Source organism: Mus pahari, chromosome 20 (assembly GCF_900095145.1).
Source record: "Mus pahari chromosome 20, PAHARI_EIJ_v1.1, whole genome shotgun sequence".
Lineage (NCBI taxonomy): Eukaryota > Metazoa > Chordata > Mammalia > Rodentia > Muridae > Mus > Mus pahari.
In genome coordinates this window covers 41,072,535-41,093,599 of record NC_034609.1, presented here as the reverse complement: position 1 = coordinate 41,093,599, position 21,065 = coordinate 41,072,535, and positions in this window count along the sequence as shown.

The window sequence follows — 21,065 nt, the reverse complement described above, 5'->3', positions numbered from 1 at the left end:
GTGTGTGTGTGTGTGTGTGTGTGTGTGTGTGAGAGAGAGAGAGAGAGAGAGAGACAGAGACAGAGACAGAGACAGAGACAGAGACACAGAGGCAGAAAAACAGACAGAGACAGGGAGACACAGACAAAGGCAGAGACAGGCACAGGGACAGAGAGATGGTAAGAGAGAGAAAGAAAGCCCTATTTCATTCTTTTTCTTAGCTCAAATTTAAATAGAGAAATTGTGATGCTTATTTTTCTTGGATATTTGTGTACTAAAATACAAGGCAGATGGCTATTTTTTTAAAAAAAAAAAAAAAAAGTGTTTAAGCCTTAAGGAAGAGAAGGTGTGAATATAAATGACCTATGCCCTGTCCTGCCTTACCCTAGATAGCTCATTCTTAAGTCAACCGAAATGTAATTTCTGCTACCCTCTGCATCCTTCCTAGCCTACAAATCTAAACTCCAGCCACCCGGCCACCCCTGGCTGACCTTCCCACGCCTCCCTTGGTTCCCACCAGTACTGTAAATATTTATTTTCTTCGGGTGCCCATCCATCTTTCTCTGCTGGCTGGCCTTTCTCGACTATTTTAATCAGCACTCGCCCACTGTTTCCCTTAGGCAGGGAGGCACAGAAAGAGGAAAAAGAACTCGGGTTTTTCAGCTTAGTACCCCAGGGTCTGGGGTAGTTTTTAGCAGATAGTGCATACTCAACGAGTGTTTGAGTGCTAGGAAAGAGAAAGGAGCATTGTGGAGGAGAGTAACCACTTTAAAGTAGGGCAGAGCCTCGGGGGCCAGGAGAGGGCAGCAGAGAGCAGGGTTCACAACTCAGGTTTTCCTGGTACTGTGTTTGAGGGGGGCTTCCTTATAGCAGGGCAGAAAAAGCAAGCCCAATGACACAAAATATTATCAGGGCACACACTTGTCATCTGCCATGGGACATCAAACATGACAGAAATGCACAAGGACCTACCAAGAAACAAAATAATACCCACCACGAATCCAAAATAGTTGGAGTGGATCATAGTGGTACCCTAGCAGGAAACTAGGACTTAGAAGAGATCCGAGGGTTAGAAGCCACCAGACAAAAATCGGACAAGGAAAGAAACCCAGGGCAAAAGAGAGCAAGAAGGACCTACTGTGGGGCAGGAAGACGCTTAGTAGGTATACAGGTACAGATGATTGCCACCGAGCCTCAGAAACCACACAGTGGAAGGAGAGAACTGACTTCCACGAGTTGTCCTCTGACCTCTATGTGGTATGTGTGCACATGCAATGCACACACACATACAAGAAATGCTTGATTGTTTCAAAGGTCTTCCTGGTCCACTCAAGACCCGAGTTCACAAGGGAGGAAGAGCTGTGCTTTAAAGCAACAAAGCCTTCTCCCTCTTGAGGCCAAGACAAATCACTTCAGGCTAGGATCTGCCACTCAGCACTAAAGTACATGACTCCCCGGAGCTGGAGAGATGGCTCAGCAATGCAGGGTCCTTGCCGTTCTTCTAGAAAACCTGAGTTCCTGCACCTACATCAGGCCACTCACAACTGTCTGTAACTCCAGCTGTGGGTGACCCAATGCCTTCTTCTGACCTCCCTGTTACACACACACACACACACACACACACACACACACACACACACTCACTCACACACACATGCATGCACATACACACTCAGATATACACAGACATACACACACATATGTGCACACACAGACACTGAGACACAAACATGCACACACACACATGCTTGCACACACACACTCAGATACATACATAATGAAGGAAGGAAGGAAAGAAGGAAATCACTCTCCTTTCAAACCTCAGTCATTGTAACTCAAAGGTCACTTAATATCATCCATGTCTCATCACTGAACAAAGTCCTATCGAAGATGTAGCTCAGTGAATTGAGGCAGAAAATTCGAAGTGAAGTAAGTCCAAAGCACCCATCTTATACCCACACATCTCAGTAGTAAAGGCAGCTCATTATGATAAATGTCCTCTGGCTACTCTGGATACATAGAAACTCTGTATCAATAAAATAAATAAAATAAAATAAAGGCCCATAATCCAGAGGCAATGTCGCCATTGGGAACTGTTAAAATGCAGATTCTCATCCCCCACGGGCCCACTAGAACCTTCATCCTCACAGAACCTCCAAGTGATCGTGTGTGCAGCCAAGCCATGTCCACCAGCAGCAGCTATGTTATATATCATACCAGGCTTCTTTCTGCTCCTCAGATAGGCTGGGCGGATGTCCCCAACTGTCCTCTGTGGTCCCTCTCTCAGGAGCCATCCATAGGCAATCCAAATAAAAAACACCCAAGTACATTCAGCTATGGGAGGCAGCTGCATGTCTACACACTCATAGCACAGCAGATCACCACACTGCCCACCATCACTAGCATCTGGAGAGCTTGTGAAAGCAAACACTTCTGTGCCTACCCCAGAGCTTCTTGATGGAGTCCAAGAATTTGCATTTCCCACAGTTTCAGATGATGCAGATAAAGCCTTGGCACTATACCTCCTCCTCCTCCTCCTCCTCCTCCTCCTCCTCCCCCCTCCTCCTCCTCCTCCTCTCCTCCTCTTCTCCTTCTTCCTCCTCTTCCTCCTCCTTCCTCCTTCCTCCTCTTCCTCCTCCTTCTCTTCTTCTCCTCCTCCTCTTCTTCCTCCTTCCTCCTCTTCCTCCTCCTTCCTGTCCTCTTCTCCTCTTCCTCCTCTTTCTCTTCTTCTCGTCCTCCTTCCCCTTCCTCTTCTCCTCTTTTTTCTTCTCCTTCTCCTCCTCAGCCTCTTCCTCCTCTTTCTCTCCTCTTCCTCCTCCTCTTTTCTGTCTCTCTTTGTCTCTGTCCCCCTGTCTTTCTTTTCTTTTTTTTCTTTTCTTTTCTTCTTTTCTTTTCTTTTCTTTTCTTTTCTTTTCTTTTCTTTTCTTTAGACTGGGTTTTCTCTGTATAGCCCTGGCTGTCTTGGAACTCAGAGGTTCACTTGCCTCTGGCTCCCCAATGCTGGGACTAAAGGCGAGCTCCACCGCCACAAGGCTCCTGGGATTCTCCTTGACAGTTCTAATGTAGCTTTTTATCCACATGAGTACCTATTTCCTAAGGAAAGGAGTCTGTATGTTTCCTTCACCCCTAGTCTCCAACCAGTGATTCACAGTAGATGCCCTTTATTATGTGTCAAATAAAGAATGAATTAGTTAGTAACTGATTCTTTACATTATGGATTTTGTGTCTTTTGTGTTCCGCTTAATCTAGTTTAGCAACAATTTCGCATTCCATTCTGAGAGTACACAGAATCAGCCATGAGAGATTTATATTTTAACCAAAGTGTAATTTACAAAAATATAAACCACACACACAGAGAGAGAACTGTAGTGTGTTTACTGTTCCTGTGATTGACAGTACACTTATTGTCCCCACTTCATTAGCTGGCCTTCTGCTTGAGGGCAAAGACTCAGTCCAATAGAATTCCAAGGGAATGGCCCCTTCTTTTAACAACACAGCCTCTCTGTGACTCTCTCCTTGCCCCAAAGTTGAGCAGGACAAGTGATGGTTATATATTTGTATTGTCAAGCGAATGCTGAGAAATAACATTTCTCAGATGCTGCAGTTAAGCACAGCATCATAAAGTATAATTGACTTATGAATACATCTTAGAAGCAAGCAGACTCCTCTATTGCTAATAAAATTATACACATATTCCCATAGCCCTGGCCTGCTCTCAGCCTTACCCAAAAAAAGCTCCTTTGCCCAGTGGGCATCCGGAGAAATGGGTACCTGGTCAGAGTGTATGTCAGAATAGTCAAAGAGTGAGTCCTTGGCCCTAAGTGGGACACCTACATCAATCCCACCACCACCAAGGCTCAAGGAGTATTGTGGGAAAGAAGTGGAAGGAATATGCAAGCCAGTGCAGAGAGAGAGGAGTAAAAAGCTGTCTTCCATACAGGCCAAAGCTACTGTAGCCAGGAACTCAGGGCAGGTGTGACCACTTACACAAGACCTACAGAAGACCAAGTCAGCCAAAATTCTAGTGTCCATGGAGTAGACTGCCTCCAGGTCTCACGAAAACTGAGGGTGACTGGTAGCGGATATTTGCTGGGGGGGGGGGGTTCGGGGGAATGTAGCCATCAGTGAATGTCCCATGATCCAGAGGATGGACACATAGCCTTGTACATACAGGCAGCAGCTGGTTGGATCTGACAGGTCATCAAACAAGACAAGAAATTGGAAGGGTGTGTGTTAAAGGGACACAGAGGAAATAGGAGGGGTGAAAAAATGGAGGGTAGACAAGAATGCATTTCACTGTGTACATGCGTTGAATTCTCAGTAATGAAGAAAAGTTTAAAATAAAATGCATTGAGAAACGGGGGTGGGGGGTATGTTTCACCCATGACTCAATCTGAGCATGCCTCCAGAAAGCCTTAGCAAATCATATATTCTGTGACTATTGACCGGACTGGCTCATTGTCCTGCCCTCAGCCACCACCATCATTATCACCACCACCATAACCACCATCTTCATCATTACTGTCACTACCACCACCACTACCATCCTCATCATCACAACCACCACCACCACCACCATCATCATCATCATCATCATCATCACCACCACCACCACCACCACAGCCCCGCACTCTCAGATCAGGAGTCCTGCAACAGAAGAGCGCAGCTCACAAGAGTGAAGGTACTGCGGTGCACCTGCTTCTCCTTACATCCTCCCTGTTATAACCACTGCTGCCCCCTCTCCTCCCCAGTTAGCTGCCCCACTTAACTGGCTGTCCCCACCCACCAGCCAGCCCCTGGGTCTCATTCCTCCTGACTGGGGTCCGCTTTCATCTCTTTAATGTGGAGGCTGAACCCCTGCCAGCATAATGAGGGACCCCAATCAAAAGCCAGGGTCAGGACCTATGAATCTGCCAGTAACTTCCGCTCTGCAGGTGGTCGCCAGGGAAGGCACCTGGGGAGCTCAGGGCAGGGAGGGTAGCCTTGCTAATTAAGCCAGACTGCCACAGCCTGGAGTCTAGCATTAGCTGCTCAAGCTAAATGTCAAAGCTGAGGGGCTAGTTCCTGGAATGACAACCTTCCTGTCACCGTGCTGACAGGCCAGGGTGGCAGTGGCTGGGGAGACTCGGTGTCTGAATGGCTTGACTATGTTACAACATCCGTGTGGGACACTAATGACCAGCACCTAGGAGGTGACCTTCCCTGACACCGCTTATTAGACACGATTAAAAGTGCTGGCAGGAGTGGCGGTGTCTGAAAAGGAAGTGTCACCAGCTCAGAGCGGGGACTTCAGCCAAGTGCCCTATCAGTCAAATAAGGTTGATCCGAAGACTCTGAAATTAGATGTTAATTATTATCTATATCACATCATTTATAGATATTAATTCTTCATATTAATTACCAAAAAGGGATCTGATCCTGGATTGGAGAGACTTTATTTTAAAATACTCTGCTCCTTCAGTTTTCAATACAGAAAAAGGTTTTGGTGCAGAACCTGTAAGTGAGCGTTAACTCCAGCTTTGGGCACACGGCTCCATTTCTGTGTGAAACCTGCAGGCTCTTTCAAGGAAAAAGCCTTTGACCGTTTTTGTTATGAAGGCTTCTCGTGTAGCCCGGTGAGCCCCTGACTTGCTAGGTAGCAGAAGATGACCTTGAATGCCTGATCCTCCTGCTGCACCATCAGAGTGCTGGGATTACAGGCTTGCATCAGCACGTTACATTTTCTTTTCCCATTCTGTGGAGTTTTTTTTTTTTTTAATTTTATATTATTAGATATTTTCTTTGTTTACATTTCAAATGTTATCCTCTTTCCCGGTCTCCCTCTGAAAACCCCCTATGCCATCTCCCCTCCCCCTGCTCACCAACCCACCCACTCCTGCTTCCTGGCCCTGGCATTCCCCTACACTGGGGCATAGAGCCTTCACATGACCAAGGGCCTCTCCTCCCATTGATGACCGACTAGGCCATCCTCTGCTGCATATGCAGCTAGAGCCATGAGTCCCACCATGTGTTTTCTTTGGTTGGTGGTTTAGTCCCTGAGAGCTCTGGGGGTACTGGTTAGTTCATATTGTTGTTCCTCCTAGGGAGCTGTAAACTTAGGTCCTTTCTCTAACTCCTTCATTGAGGACCCTGTGCTCCATGCAATGGATGACTGTGAGCATCTACTTCTATATTAGTCAGGGCAGAGCCTCTCAGGAGACAGCTATATCAGGCTCCTGTCAGCAAGCTCTTGTTGGCATCTGCAATAGTGTCTGGGTTTGGTGGTTGTATATGGGATGGATCCCCAGGTCGGGCAGTCTCTGGATGGTCATTCCTTCAGGCTCTGTTCCACACATTGCCTATGTAACTCCTTCCATGGGTATTTTGTTCCCCCTTCTAAGAAGGATCAGAAGTATCCACACTTTGGTTTTCCTTCTTGAATTTCATGTGTTTGCAAATTGTATCTTGGGTATTCCAAGCTTCTGGGCTAATATCCATTTATCAGTGAATGCATATCATGTCTGTTCTTCTGTGATTGGGTTACCTCACTTAGGATGATATTCTCCAGATCCATCCATTTTCCTAAGAATTTTATAAATTCATTGTTTTTAATAGCTGCGTAGTACTCCATTGTGTAAATGTACCACATTTTCTGTATCTCTTCCTCTGTTGAGGGACATCTGGGTTCTTTCCAGCTTCTGGCTATTATAAATAAGGATGCTATGAACATAGTGGAGCATGTGTCCTTATTACATGTTGGAGCATCTTTTGGGTATATGCCCAGGAGTGGTATTACTTGGTCCTCCAGTAGTACTATATCCAATCTTCTGAGGAACCGCAAGACTGACTTCCAGTGGTTGTACAAGCTTGCAATCCCACCAGCAATGGAGGAGTGTTCCTCTTTCTCCACATCCTTGCCAGCATCTGCTGTCACCTGAGGTTTTGATCTTAGCCATCCTGACTGGTGTGAGGTGGAATTTTAGGGTTGTTTTGATTTTCATTTCCCTGATGACTAAGGATGTTGGACAATTTTTTAGGTGCTTCTCAGCCATTTAGTATTCCTCAGTTGAGAGTTCTTTGTTTAGCTCTGTACCCCATTTTTTAATAGGGTTATTTGTTTCTCTGGAGTCTAACTTCTTGAGTTCTTTGTCCATATTGGATATTAGCCCTCTATCAGATTTAGGATTGGTAAAGATCTTTTCCCAATCTGTTGGTTGCCTTATTGTCTTATTGACAGTGTCCTTTGCCTTACAGAACTTTGCAATTTTATGAGGTCCCGTTTGTCGATTCTTGATCTTACAGCACAAGTCAAACATGCTACATTCTTATGCGGTGCTATGAGTCTAACTCAGGATTCCTGCACAGAAGGCAAGCATCGTGCCCATCAGCTGCACTTGGCTCTTTGGTGTTGGTTTCCTCTCTGTGGGTTTCAGGTTTGTTTTGCTTTGTTTTGTTTTGTCTTTTTGTAGTTTTTGTTGTTGGTGGTGGTGGTTGGTTTTGGGTTTATTGATCTTTGAACACTTACAGCAATCTCAAAAGTAGGCAGAATAAACATTATCAATTATCACTACCTTATTTTAAGGTTAAAAACCCTCAAATTCATCCAAAGTGATATACCCAAGTGTTCGTTCCTTAGTAATGGACCAACTCTTCATTATTAATAAATCTAATCATGCTATAGTTGCTTACCAACCATCAATCCAGTACCAGGTATGGCTAATGGCCTGTGAAGACCAATGGTCTTTCTTTATGAAACTGACAATAAGGACTGTGGTACTCTGCCAGTTCAGCTGGGCTGAGGAGATGCCCCTTAGCTGTTAAATCATGCATGCTCGCTGTGCCCATAAGGGTGTTTAGAGAAGAGGTTAACACCAGTCAGTAAAACGAATGAAGTAAATCACCTTCACCAGTGTGGGCAAACCTCATCTTACCCATTGAAAGCCCAAGGAGAGCAAATCCATGAGGAAGTGCCATATCGAGTCTCTTGTGTCTTCTCCTCGCACTGAACAGTGGAGTTCGTTGGGGCCCTAGACATCAGGACATAACACCAGTTCCCAGCCCGTCCCTGGTCCTCAGGTCTCTAGTCCTCAAAAACTCTGCAACTGGCTTTCCAGGTTTTCCAGTTCCCACACAGCAGATCATGAGCCTTCTCAGCCTCTGTGGTCACAAGGCAACCCCTGCGATAAGTCGTCTTTCCTATGTCTGCGTGTCCTATTGGGCTGGTGAGCCCCAGCCAGTAAATGACCATGGACATTTACAACTTTTAGATGAATTTCTTACTGTAGCATAAAACTTTCCAACAAATATGCCCAAGTCTTCTCCTCTGAGACAGCAGCTACAGGTGGCCACCATGGTCACGCACTCCAGAGAACAGCAAATGCAGAGACATACTTAGCCTGCTTTGGTTACCTGACTGGTTCCCGTGTTGTGCTGGCTGCTTTAATGAGTCTTTTGCTACATCTCATTTTTTTTCCATGAATAGTGCAAGAGTTATATCCAAGTAAACTTTTCAGAATTTCTGAGTCCAAATATTTATTGGGTGTAGAGAGATGGCTCAGTGGTTAAGAACACTGGTTGCCCTTCCAGGGGACTGGGGTTCAATCCCCAGCACCCACATGATAGCTCAGGCAGGGATGGGAATGACCACTCTTCTGGCTTCCATAGGCACCAGGCGTGCTTGTGGTACATAGACACACATGCAGGCAGAACAGCCAGACACATACATATTTTCTTTTAATTTTTAAATTAAAAAAATCAGATATTTATCAAAGAAATGGAGGACACTTAATTAATTAAATTAAAATGCATCAAACACATGCATATCATGCACTCATACCACTTAGGCACATGTAACTCGTGCACACCACACACATATCACAAATCCATATTCTTCACACTACCCACACACATACACATGACCACCACAAATACACAACTCATGTCCTACATACCCATCACCACACACCCATGCCCACAGTACATATACAACACTGCCATATGAACCACATCACACGCAAGAGCATCATTCATGTCCAGCAGACTACATGCCATGAACATAATACATACACCCACATAGTCATACACATGTTCACCACATATACATGGGTCTCACACATACATACCAAACAACCACACACGGAAGGAACCATCCAAGAGATGTTTTAGCCCCACACACCCTGCAGAGCCTGATAGCACCCTGGTGATTCAAGGTTTTCCCCTTGAGAACACAAAATGATAGCCACAGTATGGCAGTCATTTGCAAATTGCTTTCAAAATACTACAATTCTCCAAGTGGAAACATTTGCAAAAAGCAGTTCCCTGAAGGACTAATATTTCAGTTGTCCTTTATTCTCAGAATTCTGCTGTAATTTCCAGTTTGCTGTTTTTGTTTTTGTTTTTGTTTTTTCTTAATGTACTTGTTAAGTAGGTGGATGAACAGGTGGGTGACACGCTGTTAGAAAAGAAACCAACCCCGTAACCAACCCGGCTCCTCCCAGAACTTAAGTTCTCCACTGCAGCCTCTTGGGGAAGTGTCGTATTATCCCAAAATTATATCTTTGATGAATAAGTTGGTGGTTCACCAAGAAGACAGCACTAGTTATTTTTAGCTGGGGTTCGCACCCGTGTATATGGGTACACATATCAGTGTGTGTGCACATACCCAGTCCCAGCATAACAAGTTGTGTCTCCCCTCTCCAGGACATTGGTTCACAAGAGGAAAATGTGGAGGACCGGCAGATAGCTTCAACATCCCTGGTGCACCCATATTGTGCTCCTGGGTGAGCGGTCACACAGCCTGACGACACTGTTTAAAACTCACAGTTGGGCATTCGTTTAAATTTAATCAGAGAAATGGCCAGGCTCTGACTGATGATAGCTACTTTATCTGCTCTGTCCTTCTCGCTAGGCAGTGTTTCTGAAACACCCGGTGCTGCGCTGCGGCAGGAAAGCGCTCTGATTAACAAGCACACCACCTGCCTTGGGGCAAGCACTGCCAGTGGTCAGAGCGCCCTGGAGGAGGCCCTCTGCTCTGGTGAGAAGCTGCTTGCCTAAGATGTCTGACAGAAGACATGACTACAGAGGGCTGTGCTCCCTCAAGGCAGCCCGATATGCATGGCAGAGTGAGTCAGGATTAAGCAGTGCCTTCTATAGGGGCATACACAGTGGACGTCCTTCTTTCTAAATCTTTCATTTTAAATAGAGCAAATGCTTAACAGTAAGAGAATATGTTTATTTGAATCTTATTTGTTTTGAGCCAGGGTCTCACTATGTCAACCCACACGGACATCAAACCTGTGATACTCCTGCCTCAGCCTCCTGAGTGTTAGGATAACAAGCTGTCACCCTCAGGACTGGCTTGCTTTTATTTTTAATAGTTTTTAAATGTATTTTTAAAGGTTGATTTATTTATTTCATGTATATGAGGACACTGTTGCTGTCTTCAGACACACCAGAAGAGGGCATCAGATCCCATTACAGATGGTTGTGAGCCACCATGTGGTTGTTGGGAATTGAACTCAGGACCTCTGAAAGAGCAGTCCGCGCTCTTAACCACGGAGTCATCCCTCCAGCCCTTTAGTAGTTTTTAAAATGCTGTCCCTTTTTCATTTCAGCGAGTATTGCATAAATAGGACATAGATATAGTCACGTCCTACGGGGTTCAAACATCCAAACGTACACAAAATTTAAAGCACGGTGAGTTCATTTGAGCAACGGCCCTGCTAAGTCCAGAAAACATTGTTCCCTCTAGTGGTCCCTCACCACCATTTCTTAACACTGCTTCCACTTCCTCTTCTGCAATGACCCTGAGCCTTGGGAGGAGGTGCTGTGATACAGACTTAAGGCTGAGTCTTCCACCTTCTCCTACTCTCTGTACCTTGACCATGTTCTGCGCAAGCTCAAGCCTGACCAAAGCCCAGAGTGAGAGGGGAGGCGGGCAGAGAGCCCCGCCCCCCCAGCTGAGGAGGTGTGGCCAAATGATAGGTCTTAGGAGGAGAGTCCATTTCCTTCCGGGTCATGTGGTAGGTCAACCACCCTCCAGTGCAAGGCTTGGGCTTGGTGATTGTAAACAAACAGGATACGAAGCTGGGTGGGTGGGGAGGGGAGGAGCGGAGGAAGAGATCACGACGGGGATAAATGATCAAAGTACAGCGTCCAGAACTCTCAAAACACAAACGATCCCTTTCCCTGTCCTTTGGCGGGCGCCCTATATATCTGTCATTCACAAATATAATTTTGAAAGGAAGAGAGGACCAGACCATTCGATCAGGTGGGGCTGGGCTTGAACTCCTTCCTGACTTCTGAGGTGCTGTGAGTCTATACTCACATACCAGTCCACCAGGCATCTCTCTGAGCCGTGGCTTCCCATCCATTTTTCAGCCATGCGTCTCGAGCTCTCACACTGCAACAAGACAGGCAAATCCGTGCACCCTCCTTGTGTGTGATATCGGTGCACCCTCCCTGTGTGTGATATCCGTGCACGCTCCCTGTGAGTGATATCCGTGCACGCTCCCTGTGTGTGATATCCGTGCACCCTCCCTGTATGTGATATCCGTGCACGTTCCCTGTGTATGATATCCGTGCACCCTCCCTGTGTGTGATATCCGTGCACCCTCCCTGTATGTGATATCCGTGCACGTTCCCTGTGTGTGATATCCGTGCACCCTCCCTGTGTGTGATATCTGTGCACCCTCCCTGTGTATGATATCCGTGCACGCTCCCTGTGAGTGCTATTATCCAATTTTTCACTCGTTAGTGCTAGGGATTGAACCCAAGGCCTTGTGCATATGAGGCAAGAGCCCTACCACTGAGCTATGTCCATAGCCCCAAATTTATTGATTCTTTTTTAAAACATTATAATAGATGAATACTTTTACTTTATCTTCATTTTTACTTTTTTCTAAATACAACCTTGCCTGGGTTCATTTCCCCAAGTGCTTCAAACCTAATTTTTCCTCCTTTACTAAACCGTCCGGCCTTTCCTTCCCTGCGTACTTTTGTTGTTTGCCAATTTATACTTCTGATTTATAGGCACTCGTTATTAGATATGATTAATGCGCTTCCTGTCGCGTATGTTGAAAATATTTATCACAGTCTGTCCAGAGCAAAACCCTTGAGCTCAACATAAGTTCTGCTAATTTGTCTTTTTGCTCACTCTCTGAGGTAGGGGATGTGTGTGTGTGTGTGTGTGTGTGTGTGTGTGTGTGTGTGTGTGTGTTAACTGTGGGTGGTCAAACTTCCATTCCTTGGTGCTAAGCAAGTGTTAACCTCGGGAGGTCTCTGCCACTTTTATGTAAGTCAAAAGTCATTCCAAAACATTGCACTGAGTACAAGTGCCTGCCTTTAACATCTTGGGCAGGGTTTCACTGTTGAGCGTTATAAAATGTAGCTCTGTATTCCTGCTAATGGTTTTCTAGGCCCTCGTGGCCACCGTGCCTTCTCATGTAGCTTATTAGCACCTTGAATTTGGTTTTCTGCGTTGGACACCACGCTCAAACTGTGACGCCAAGAATTCCATCTAGACTCTCTCCCAAACGAAGAGCCCCTGATGCCAGGATCACCTCTAACATGTCTGCTATCATCCTGCTGACTAAAACCCTTGCTTTCCTCATTAACTGAATTTCCGTGTTTAACTAGTCTGCTTCTGAATTCTGCCTGGGACACATCTCTGGTTTAGCTGCTATAAATCATTGCGACACTTTTTGAACTGCTATGGTGTCAACTGTTATGTGTTGTCCCTTTTATACTAATTTTAGGAAGCCTTTGTTCAATTCGTTTATTCTCTCTCTCTCTCTATCTATCTCTTAGACAAAGCACCCTGTAGCTCAGGCTAGCCTCAGATTCCTGCACCACCACACCCAGTTAATGCAATGCTCGCCATCAGACCTGAGGCCTCCTGCTTGCTAGGCAAGGGCTCTTCCATCTGAGCCTTATCCATGCCTCCCTCAAGCTAATTTTAAGGGAAATCAGTACCCTTGCAAACTACTTTCCTTCCATCTAGGAACAGTTTGTCTCTCCATTCTTTTGTATCTTCCCATGAAAATTATAATTTCAATTTTCTCTATTGATTCTCCATTGTCAAGATCTCCACCTACAAGTCTTTGGCTATTGTCCTTCATCATTGTAAGTGCCCCTGCTCTTCTAAAGTGCTGCCGATCACACACATCTGTGTTACTAACGTGTTTATAAATTTCACCTGTACCATAGTTCTTCCACCTTTTAAACAAACATTTTGATTTTTATAGAATCCCACTGTTCTTGTCTTTGTCCACCTGTATAGAGTCATGCTGGCATCATTAGTGGGTACTTAAAAGTGCCACTACATTCTTATTTTCCATTTAGTATACCTTAAACATTTTCCCATCTAATCTTCATAATTACCACTCCGAAGGCTGCATCACAGGACATTAAGGTGATTTGGTATCATTTGCCTAATTACATCTCAATTTTTCACTATTAGTAATAAGTGGGAATGAGGATGTTCAAACATTTGCTTTCTCTTTGAATGGACTGTGTCCTTGGGATGTAAGGGATGGGGATTCAGGGAGGAAACAGGGACCACGTGAGCCTTCAGAGCTATTATGTCCTGCTGCATTTCTAAGGGATTCTGCGTGTGCATCCTTTATACTATAATTTTTTCAGTATTATCATGACAGCTTCATTAATAAGCATAAAATGTTACCTTGATTTAACAATGGTTTGGTTTGAGTTCATTTAACAAATAGGCAGGTGGAACATTTCCTTCATTATTTGCTCTCCCTGTTAAATATCTCAGAATCAAATAAGGTATGAATTTTAGTTCTGCATTTGAATGAGCTTCTTAATATTGTGTAGATATTCATTAAAATAGTGAACAGAGGCAAATATCTTCCCCAATCTTTGCAGTGTCCCTTTTAGTGATAATTCTAACTTTTTCACCATCCAAAAGGTTTTATTTTCTAGTGCTAAATCTTTTTTTTTCCCCTTCGTGGTTTTCCTTCTTCTTCAAAATTGAGAAAACTATTTATCCAAATTCTCCCAGTAAATATTTTAACTGTGAAGATAATAATGACTTGATTTGAGATGTCATTTGGTAATGAACAAATGTTCTTTTCCCCTACTGCAGACAGTCTAGGAATTCATCATCCCTTCAAAACAAATGAAACTTAAGCAGCGTCGTGGGGGTGGAGATTATGTGTTATCAAAACCAGTCACTGCCAGCTACATGTGACTGCAACACTTGAAACGTGAACAGTATACATTGAGATGTGCTTTAGAAAAAAACTTACATCGATTTCTGAGATTGGATAACCTTAGATTGGGTTAAACAAAACGGTACAATGAGTCAATCTGCTGCCTCTCTTCATTTGCACATGTGCTCCGAGATACCTGAAACTGGTTCTGTGGTTTGCGCTGGGTCTGTTGGACGGCGCTGTTCCCACGGGTATCTTTTTCTGTCTCAGCCCCTGACGCAGAGCAGCTCTGAGCCAGGAGATGCTGGGAGGGGATCAGCTCTCTTAAAAGGGAGAACACCTACTGGATCAAGTTTAGGGATATCAAGAACAGAGGAAAACTTCCCCCACTGCCCCACGGGCCCCTCAGGATGCTCTTACTGAAGAACTGATCACCCCTTACCTTAGTGCGCAATATTTTGATGGACTTTGAATTCACACACCAACTTTTTGGCAAGACTTGACCTAGTGTGAAACTCCCTGAGGAATGTCACGTCAGTGGCTCTAACCAAACTCAGTTTGATTCCATAGCTAGGTGACACTGACTGCTGGAGTCCTCTGTGCTTATTTTTGAGCAACTTCTCCAAAACAGTTACTGCTGTCAACTTGACAGAATCTAGATTCACAACAGAGATATGCCTCTGGATATGTCTATGAGGATTTGTCTACCCTGGGGTAATAGAGGAGGTGAGGTGCATACTAAATTTGAGAGTCTAGAGGAGCCATGGCATATAGTGAATTTGAAGGTCTAGCCTGAGGTAACAGAGGAGGCAAGGCAGCCTGGACTGAATAAAGAGGAGAAGGCAAATGGAGCCCCAGCTTCTCCGCTCCTACCGCCATTATGCCCTGCCACGATGGACTGCACCCGGAAACTGCAAGCCAAAAATAAGTCCTTCCTTCCCGAAATTGATATTGCCAGGCATTTTATCAAGGAAAGGGAACAAGTGCAGTCCCAGCAGAGCCACTGTTGCCAGCTCCTGGAGGTCCAAGAAGGGCCACATGTAACCCTGAGACCAATCCAGAATATGTGGGCACATGTACGTGGGTCCCCGAATGGCACAGCACATATGTGGAGGTCAAAGGACACTCCTAGGGAGTTAGCCCTCTCCCACCATCATGGGGAATCTGAAGATTAAACTCAGTAGTCAGGCTTCGGTGCTAAGAACTTTACCTACTGAGCCAGCTTGCCAGCCCCACATCTCCTTTTACAACCTTACCCATTGGCTAGCCCCATCCTTGACCCGCTTGACGGGGACATCAATAGGCCCTGGGTCCATTCCTGCCCCCGCCCCGCCCCGCCCCGCCCTCCTGAAGCATCTGGTGTCTACAAGCTGACAACCAGGGTCTTTTCTGACATCTTTCAGCTGACTCCAGATGGGCCGTTTTCATCCCCATTCTGTGCCCATGATTACTTTTTCTGATAGATAGGTATATTATATGTAGCTAATCATGCTCATTTTATTCTTGGGCCTAAATTATCTAAAATTTTAAAGTAGACTGATAATAACTTTGCATTCTAGCATTCTCTAAGAGCTTTTTCTTCTTCTTCTTCTTCTCTCTTCTTCTCAGTCTAATGATCTCTTTTAAGCCCAAACAGGATCCAAAGTCTGACTCACCAATTTCATCCGCGCCCGTTTCATAACGGGGAAATAGTCTAAGAACAAAGAAAAGCATCCTGAGCCCTCCCTTCTACAAAGCTTGCACCATGAGGTGCGCCAGCTCCATCACAGGGCTGACTGGAACAAAGCTCTCCCTTCATAGAATTTGCTGGGCTGCTCTCCACACATCTGCAATCCCTGCCGTTGGTAACTTCCTGCCACTTTGCATGGGACCCTGTATTTATGTGACAGGAAAAAGTGATTAAGTAACTACCAGGACCTTGTAGCAAATGAGTTACTGCTTTTCTGCCATTATGTCTGAGTCTCCATAGATTATCCGGGCTGGAGGCTCCTGGGGATCATAAGTCGCCAAGATCATTTCTCATCTCATCATCCTATTATCTGTAACGAGAAAATACTTCTAAATGTGAAGATTACTCCTCCCAAACATCCCCGGTGAACACTCCCATTGACATCAGTGCGCTTTATTAACTGTCCTTTCCGTAGCTGCTGTCGGGATGAGATGCTAGGGGGCACCTACACAACACTGCAGGCAACCTTGAGGAGTCAGACAGGCTCCCTCTGGACCCGTCTGTGGCCCTCTAGGATCACCTCATCCATCTTTACAAGGCATTCAAAGAAGTTGGATTCGTGTGCGATGTTTTAGGGGAGAGGGCAAAACCTGACCTACTGTGACCTACTGGGGTTGCGAGATTGCTCACTTTGTAGAGAAGTTACTGTACAAGTCCGAGGAAGGACCTTGCTTGGATTCTGACTTTGTATGCCCAGAACCCATAGGAAAACAACAACAACAACAACAACAACAACAGATGTACACCTGTAATCTCAGTACTGGAGAAGCCGAGACAGGGGTGTAGAGAAAACGTCTTATGTCTATATGGGTGAGGCACCTGTCAATAATACATCTGATGGCCTATAGCTTAGGCAGGATATAGGAGGTGGGACATCCTGTAGGCAGAAAGGATTCTGGGATAGTGCCAGGTGGGAGATTGGCCCACAGAAATGTGACAGTACTGATGTGTGGTACCTGAGCACAGGTAACCAGCCACATGGCAGAATGTAGATTAGAATAAACCGGTTATTTTAAGTTATGATCCAGTTAGAGTAGAGCCCAGCTATATGGCCAAGGTATCTGTGAATATTTTGAGTCTGAGTCTTATTTCTGGGAGCATGGGGATGGGAGGAAGGACCAGGGCTAACTTCTACACAGGCATACCTTGGGGCTTGCAGCTCAGCCAGTCTAGCTAAAGTAGCAAGTGCAGGGTTTAGTGAGAAACCTTGTCTCAAAACCTGAAGTGCAGACTGAAGGACAAAGATCTCAGACATCAACTTCTGGTGTCCGTGAGCCTACATACACATATGTATGTGCATGCAGCAAGGCACTTACAAAAGCACCTTAGGAGGGCCAGCGGGGCTAACCACGCTCAGTTTTGCCTCCACGGTGGACACCTCTTCTGCGCGTGCTTTACAGCTGGAGAGGAGTTTCCACACCCACCATCCTGTTCCACTCGCATACATTTCCGAATCCGACTTATGGGCACGACTCAGGTGGCTTGGTGACAAACCTACAACCAAGGCCATAGGCACAGCTGACTTCAGGGCCCAGGTCTTCTAAATTCAGATACCAGGGTAAGAGAAACTCGAGACCCCACACAGAGAAGAGCACAATCCCAGAATCCACTTGGCCACTAATAGTCTAACGTTGCCTAAGTTGCTTCTCCAAAATGAGGTGGGCTACATACTAATGTTCCTTCCTACCAGAATATCCTACAGCACTGTTGGGGTAACTCCACACCATTTGTCCTTCCCAGTCCTCCTGCTGGGCCCTTGCTGCCTCCGCTCCATTTTCTCCTTATGGCGGCAGGACCTCAGAACCTCCACTGGCTCTGACACTGGAAAGGAACCGAGACTCAGACCTTTTCCTTTGCTGGGGAGTTCCAGGGTCCCGTGGTCTTGGGCGCATGAGTGTGTGACATAGCTTGCACTCGGGGATCGGAAGACAGCTTCATGGAGCCTGATCTCTCCTCGCTCGGTATAGAGGGAACACTTTACCCACAGCCATCTTGGCAACCTTAGTGTTAGAGTCCTTCCCTTTACTGTAATGCCTACATTATACATCTCACAAGTAGCAGAGCTCTTAAATACCCGCAGGGTAGGGAGGTCGTGTCCTCTTTTGGAAAATGCGCTCAACGCTCTGGATAGTCTTGCACCCAGTGGTGCAGGCCCAGCATCTGAGAACACCCACTTCCGTTGACAAATGAACACTCAGGTCAAGACAGATGTCTGTCCTTGGTTCGTTTGAACGTGACAAATTTATTTTTTATAGAGTTACACGTATCTTTCTCTTGAATTGTCTCCACTAAACCTGAACCCATGATTCATGGAATTGTTTGGCCACAAAGAGAGACGCCACATCACCTTAGATAAAACGTCTCATGAGAACTGAAAGTGGGAGTTAAAAACACCCCCCCTCTCTCTTCCTTTCCTTCTCTCTTCCTTCATTCTCTCCTTCCTTCCCTGCTATCGAGAAAATTCAGTGACCATATCCATTTTCTGCCTTTTCTTCAGAAGGTCTGGAGAAGGGAGAGCAGAAACACAAATATGCTCAAGGTTCAGACTCAGGTTCGGGCATCATCTCCTGCATTGAATCCCAGTCATGAATAATCTTAACTGTACACATGGAGATGAACACGATTCCAGAGTTGAAGGGGAAAGAAAGAAATGAAAAGGTCATTTGCTACGGCTGTGCGCCTCCTGGAAGAATGAAATTCAAATAATTCATCTAATCCTGATAGAGCTAAGTATGCATGATGCCTCGCCGTGGCTGTCAATTTGACTGCTTCCGGGAATCAACTATAAACCCAAGGTGCTGGGTACTCTGGTGAGGGATTTTCTTAATCAGATTGTTCTGCGCTGCAAGACCCACCTTAAATCTCGGCCACGCCTACTGGCCACGCCTCCTGGAGGCAGCCCTTATTGAAAAGGACAAGGAAGAAGGAGACCGCTCCTGATTGCTTGCCCTCAGTCTGGCTGGCAAATTTGTCCGCCTCAGTGCTGGTATTAAATCCACTTTCTTTGTGATTCCAACGGCAGACTGAAGACCAGCAGCTCTCCGGGAATCCTCCAGGACTCCGGCCACACTAAAACTCCTGAGACCGCCAGACTTGCGGACTGAACAACTATCACATTCTTGGCCTTTCCATCATCAGCCATTGTTGGGCTACGTAAACCATTATCCCCGTGTGCCAGCTTAGTAAATCTCCGCTTAATAAATACATTCATTCTATCAGCTTTGCTCCTTTAAAGAGCCCTGACTAGTACGGTATGCCTCACATTCCTAGGAAGGACACTGATGCTCTAAGGCTTAATAATGTAGTGTGTACAGGAACTGAGTGTGGTTGTAAACATGGTAGACCTGCATGGCGAAGGCGGTCCCAGGCCTGACGACGGCAGTGTTCGCCGACCAGCTGTTGCTTCTTTGGGAAAATCATTTCATTCCCATGAACCCCATCTTCATCATTCATAAAAGAAACGAAAAATAAAGTATCGCGGCGGAGGTGAACGCGAACCATCCGTGGCCAGTAACGCATCCACATCACAGCTTATTAAAAGAAGAGGAACCTGACTCGCATAAACCCTGAAGCCCTCACTCTCAACTCAAAGAAAGCACGGGGAACAGAGGCCCATATAAACCACACCACAGGCACCAAAATACCAAGTTCAAACTGTGCTTAAGCCTCACAGAGACAACCCTCATGTTTTTAACAATAATAATGGGGAGGGGGAGAAAGCAAAACAAAGATCTCAGGGGTGTCTCAGTATTCAGTCAAACCTGGCTTGGATTCTGATTCAGCAGTGGGAAAACCAATTGTGGAGCCTGCACTTTCCACTCAGACACAGCACTGAACAGACCATTACCCTCACTCGTATACCAACAGTAAAACAGGAAGGCCTTACGCTGCAGGTGGACAACCTCTCAAGTGCGTTGGAGAACTGACGCCCGAAGGCAAATGATTGATTGGACCAAAACACCAGGAGGAAGAGATATTAATGTGGAGAGGAGAGGAGGGCAGGGCAGGTTAGGGGAAGGGAAAGGAGGGGAGGGGAGAAGAGAAGAGGGGAGGAGAGAAGAGAAGAGGGGAGGGGAGGCCAGTGGCCTGGGGTAGAAAAAAAATGGAATGGACACCTGCAAGAAGGGTTTATCTAGTATCCGAAAAGGATAATTCTGGAGCTGAAAAGCTGTCACTGCGCTTAAGAGCAGCTCATCCACAAGACCAAGGTCCAGTTTCCATGTGGCCATTCAGAACAGTCAGTAACTCCAGTCCCAGGGGACCCTAATGATGTCTTCTGGCCTCCACAGGAACCAGGTACTCCTGTGGTGCACAGGCATCCACACAGGCAAAACACCCACACACATAAAATTTTAAAAAATACTTAAGGATAATGCCTCACAACCACCTGGGATTCGTGTTGGCAATGCCAGCTTAGCACACAAAGATCCATCAACGCACAGCACAGCTCACAACATGATTGGAAGAGACGGAAGCAGCAGTATACGGACTGGTTAAAAATCTCAGTGCTTTCTCATCAAGCGTAAGCCACAGATATTCTTCCATGATTTCTACTCAGTACCGCGCAGTTAATTAAATAGCCACGCTGAATGCATCCTAGCCCTTGCAATAAAGTCATAAATATAAACCAAGCCTGACAAATCAGAAAAAGGAAGAAATAAAAAGGTCTTCATTAATAGATAGATAACATGACTGTCTAGATCAAAATTCCTAAAATATCAATGAAAATGGTTTCTTAGAACTAGCATGTTATTTTGTTAAGTCGGCAGAATATAGTCAGTTTGTCTACCTGTTAGAAATAAAAAAATTATAATTTAAATTTAAAATAACTATTATTTATAACACCCCCAAATCACACTTTTATGTATATATCTAACAGAATATGTGCAAAATCCACATAGTAAAAATAACAAAACTAAAATAATGGTCATAAAGAGCATATACGACTCTTGCTGGGGACAAGAGCTCAGTCCACAGCACCCATGTGGGGCTTTAACTGCGGCTTCAAGGAACCCAGTGCCCTCTTCTGGACTCCGTGGGTACTGCACTCATACATGCATATTCTCACACACAGACTCACAATTAAAAACAAATCTTTTTAAAAATCATGTATACTTCATTCCTCCTTAGAATAAGGAACATAACTCTCATGAAAGGTTATAGGTACAGAGACAAAATTTAGAGCTAAGATGAAAGGATGGACTATC